This window comes from Diuraphis noxia, unplaced genomic scaffold (assembly GCF_037042655.1).
Source record: "Diuraphis noxia isolate RWA-SAM2 unplaced genomic scaffold, SU_Dnox_SAM2 contig0001, whole genome shotgun sequence".
Classification (NCBI taxonomy): Eukaryota; Metazoa; Arthropoda; class Insecta; order Hemiptera; family Aphididae; genus Diuraphis; species Diuraphis noxia.
Window position 1 is genome coordinate 87051190 of NW_028301711.1, and position 6005 is coordinate 87057194.

A 6005-nucleotide genomic window follows, 5' to 3' on the forward strand; every position below is an offset into this window, starting at 1 on the left:
ATGCACATCATCCACCATTTGTTTTAATCTATGTTTCAGTAGCTCTGCTGTTATCTGGTCTTCTTCCGGTAATTTATTGTTTTTAAGTGAATTTATTATCTTTGCTATTTCTTCTCTAGTGGGTTCAACCATTGTATCTATCCTGTGGATCTATCCTGTAGATACTATATTAGGTTCTACAGTAATCATGTCTTCTCTCTCATTTGATATACTTTCGAGTCTATTCAGGAGGTTCTCAAAATTGATTTTAAACATCTCTGGTATTTCTTTTTTGTCAGTTACTAGTTCTTTGCTATCGTTTATCATCATATTCGTCTGTAGTTTAAATCCTCGTTTGGTCCTCCCACTTCTTTCGAAGAACTGTCTTGGATTTTTTCTGTTCACTTCTACAGTTACGATTAACATTTTCATATATAGTCTTTTTTCTCTTCTAGGGATTGTATGAGTTTCTTTTCTTCCCTGTTCATATTCTTTCCTATTTTCATTTGAATTATTTTGTATCATTTTGTATCTTAGTTTAGTTCTTTTTCGCTGTTTATTCTAGGCATTTGTCATTAAACCAGTCTTTTCTCTTTGTTTTCTCTGTCCATCCGACCAGGTCTATGGCGCATTCCTTTATTGCTTGTGTTACTCCACTCCATTAGTTTTCAGCCTCATTTTCCCTGTGTGTGCCTGTGTTTCGTGCTAATTTGTTCTGAATTAAATGTTCGTATTTTTTGGCTACTTATTTGTTTTTGAGTTTTCCTATATCGAATCATTTAGTTTCCGGGTTTTTTCTCCTACAAAATAATATATAGTTGGTACTAGGTATTAAAAAAAAATTTAAAAAATTTAAAAAGAAATTGAATACCTATCTAGATCTTCAAGTTCAAACTGTTTTATTTCTGTTTTCTACTTAAAATCAAATCGATGTAAAAAGTCCTCAAATAATTAAAAATTATTATTATATGGTATTATTGATTTGGGTAAAATAATCGAGAGAGTGAATCATCACTTCGCCCTGAACTAGCAGTAATTTAAATATATATTATTTACTGGGCAGGTAAAATAGAAGGTTAAAATAGTTACGATAATTTTTTTTTTTTTTTTAATCAGTAATTCTTCACTGGAAATTCTTTACAATTTATGCACCCCCAAAAACACTAATCTAGTTACGCCTATGACGTGAAATGTAACAAAAAAATGTATTTTAAAAATTACATACAAACAACGTTTTAAATATTTTGTAAATTATAATTGTATAACTTAATATAAGGTAATTTAATGTATATTCGCACTGTTAATTATATAAATATATTTTATAAAAACCTAGTACCTATCTGGAAATATACTTAGCGCTTCTTTTAACTGAACCTTCAGATTACAAATTACAATGGTACTAAAGTACCGTGAACTCAACTCAAAATTTCCTAAGCCAAATGAAAAGAGTTTATTTTGAATTTTAATTATTGTGTGCCAAATTTATAGAGATTAGAATACCTCCACTTATATAAGATTTATTATTCATAATTTAGGAATATGATGGTATATCATGAAAAATAGGAGTCAGGATAGGGTAGAAATTGCGTGCCTGACAAAATAAAATACATTTCATACATCAAATTAACACATAAACATATATATTGTTATTAATTATACATAGAACATAGACTGAAAATTTAATATTATATTATTACATTTCACCAGTTAATATAGATTGTTATTAAATTGTAAGCGCACATGATAATAATGACATCAACATTGATTATAATAATAATACCTAGTTATTATTTTGACAAACGCCACGGCTACATAATAGCAATTTATATTACAATATAATATCATAATATAGAGCCATAGAGGTGGGTAACCTATGGGTAACATACCATATTAATACACAACAATTGTACATAAAATAATAAATTGGTGCATATAATATGATTTACTGATACTTTGATAAAAAAAATGTCTTTAATAGTAGTGACATAAAATAAAGATATTATAAATACATATATATATATATAATATAAAATCATTAATACAGAATACAAACGTATTTTAATTTGAAATGTGACAATATTAAATTACATAATTATTCTTAATTATTATATTGTGTTTTGAAAATATAAGATTTAGAATTTGACTCTAACTATACGGTCTAGTGGCGGACATGTGTCTGATGATGCGGTACACAAAAATAAAAATATAAAATGTCTACCACCTGTTTTAGTTACCCACAAAATGACCATCGGGATTCCGAATGAGAATTTTTTAAACTCTTGAGGTCATGCAATTACATTTAACACATATTATTTCGGATTACCATGTCAAATCGAAATTCGTAAGACAGTTATACAGTTATACAATAAAAAATATCCAATACTTTACAGTTTACACATTCAAATATAATGAGGTAAAAAAAAAAACTATTATAATATTGTTACAAAATTCAATATTATTTTTATTACTTAAACAAAATAAATGTATATAAAATGGTAACGGTGGACTACAATTTAAGCGTTACAGCTTTTATTTCTGGGTTTTAATATCTTCAAATAAAAGCTTATTATTATTCAAGAGATGAATAAAATAAACGTACTCACACTAAATAAACTCAATCTAGCTCGTGGAGAGCTTTTCCCTCTACACTACATCTCCAAAAATAGAGAGTTGAATTAAAATATATCAATCTATAGTAACATTTACCACCAATTACAATTAATATTAGGTATATATGAGTATGTTCTAACATTTTTAACCGTTTGAGTAATTAATTGTAAATTGTAAAAATAATTAAATATATTTAAAATAAAAAAACTTTAACCATTAACTTATATTTTAGCCTGTGCTTTTGGACACGTTATTAATTATCATAGAAAAAAAAAAACATTAAATTGAATTTTAATACCTTATTAAATAGGTACGACTTTACGAAATAATAAATACAATATTGCAATATTATTTTAATAAATTAAAATATTCCGTCTCCCGTTATAATAAAATTAAACAGGAGTACAACCAAAATAAAAAAAATGAATATGAGCTCCAATCCCCTGTGTCCACTCTCCTCAATTCGAGCACTGATTTTAATTAAATGTTATAAAACATGTTGCATTTAAATTTTAAATGATTACCTATATTTCTGTTAAATTAAAACTATTTTTTTATTTTTTTTTTTTTTGTTAACATTTAGATTTTTCTTGACTAGATAAAACGACTAAATTAAGTTATTTTAACGATCACTGGTAACCAATATTATACATGAGTAAATAGTAATTTTTTATATAAAGTCCAACTACCGCAACACTGTAATAAAGCATCCGTAGACATTTTTCGACGTAATGGCAATGACATTTTTTTAAAATTTTTTTACCTATTTAAAAACCGATATCAATATACTTTATTGGTATACATATTATTTTTACGTTAAAAGAAATTATTAAGCTGATCTATAACGTACCAAAAACCTACAGACAGTAGATTACAATTGCAATAATTACACACATTCACAAACGCCAAATTAAAAACACTGAACAAAATGTTTTATATTATTATACCCTAAACTAAATAAACTAATAATATATTAAGTACCATTTAAAACATTTCGCTTTTCCTAAAATTATTCGTTTAACTTGGAATTGTTTATTATTAGTTTAACTAAATAAAATCTTGATCGATATGGGTGGTTAATATACTTATTTAATTTTATGATTTCCATTGTACTTCATGATTTTTTTATTTTTTTATTAGTTTTTATAAATATTACCTGAATAGTGAATAGGTATGTAAATTATAATTATATTTTTAGTTTTAAAATTGTAATGTTATTTTTAATAACTACCTAATGAATATTTAATATTGTAATTGTAATCTAATAAGCTAATTGTATAATAATAACATATAATTTTATATGAACAAACATAAATGATGAAAGAATAGATATTTTATATAAGTATTAAAAACTAATTTTTTTCATCAATAGTGCTTATGCTAAACATGTTTGTATTCACGAATCATATATCTAGATATATATAGTTACTTAGGTATAATAACTATAACACCTTACATTAATACAATAGGCGTGCGCATAGGGGTGTCGGTAATGCCTGAGCACTCCGGACTTCAATTTAAGTCTCCAATTATTATATCAGGCCCTAATAATTTATGTTTAAAATTTTAAAGATCCTGGTTATGGCCAAACATATTATTTATAATTGATTAGTGAAATATATTGAAGTTATAAATCTTTGTGTATAAAATATTCAATATAATCAAACAATTCATTTGTAAATTCAATGCAGAAATTAATATTCTTCAAAATATGTCTGATGTACCAAAAGATGGTACCAAGAGATGTACCTAGATGTCTATAAATGAATGGTTAGATTGGTAAAAAGAAAGTAAAAGGTTAAATATATTAGGCAATAATTTGGTACATATGTAACATTAAAATTATTTAGCATAAATTCAATCAAAACTTGCACATGCGAAAGAATATGACCATAGGCGTGCGGACAGGGGCAGCAAGGTGTGCTCTTGCTGCCCCTGGACGGTTTGAATATATTTGTCTGGGCCGAACTATATAATAATAAGAATAACATAACATAATAATATAACCGTATTATAATTATAAAGAATAATGTGTTATTGATATTTGATGTATTTTTAATTTTGATATGGTAACCGGTGTTGAGCAAAAACAATCTATGATTAACCAATGATAATATCGTTTAAAATATTTTTATTTAAAGGTCAAAGGTTAAATTTTGATTTTGAGCTTAAAAATGTTAACTTAATACCCATCATGTATGGGCCGGTAAAAATATTCGCTGCCCCCGACTTGAAACTTTGCGCACGCCTATGAATATGACCAAAATACATTAAAATCTCTGCTATTATATTATTCGCACAACAATAATAAGCAACTAATTTATATAATATAGAGATTTTTTTTTTTTTAATTTAACATCGTTGATCATTAATCATTATACTTTTGTAATTCGTGACACATTATATTACTACATTGTACTATTATAATAAATCATAATAATATATGTTTATTATTTATTAAGTTATAATTTAGGGAAACAAATATGAGACAAGTTAATATTTGGGCCTTATTAATGGGCACGCCCTTGAACATATTATGTTCACGCACGTCTATTTCTTCTAACTACATAATTCACAGATTTATCAACAAATTTTGGTATTCTGTTAGAATACCTTATAATAACATAAGTTATTTAAATTATATCATAAAAATTATTTCTAGGTGTGTATAATGTATATTGTATATATGTATAACGGAATACGTCATACGTGTATTGTGTTGTTGTTAGTGTAATATCTTATGAATTACGATTTTCATAAAGCAATGAACACCTAAAATTTATTTTTCGATTGATGCAATAAATTAATAGGTAGGAAAGGTAGGTAGGGGTAGTTCCTTTGGTTTTTGTATTAAATCAAAATTGTGCACGAGTATGCAATCATGGCTGAAATGATAAACACTCGTGTAGAAAATAAATATGTTATCAGTATGCTTTTTATATAATTATTTTGTTAGGTATGTATTAAAATTATAATGTCATGATTTAAATTTATTTAACTATATGTGGAAAACATCAAATAAAATGAATGCAAAATATTTTGACACTATTTAAATTAATATGATAGGAAAAATGAAATAGTTTATTTTATATTTTGTAATATTAGAAAATAAATAATTGTACTTTGCAGTACAGACCAATAATTAGCATTAGGTATTTAAATAAATAATGATTTTCAAATTAATTAATTTTCTTAGATATAACAATTAAAACCTAATATAGCTGGTACAATACTTTAATATATATGTAGTTAATGGTAATGTTAATTACTTAATTAACTGATCTATTATGTTAATACCTGCTTGATTTTATAAATCATAATTTCCAAATTGAAATTTGGTATTTATGTTTATGATACCTGGAATGGTATTCTTATAATTAAATTTTAGTTTTTGATTTGAAATATTATTTTTAATA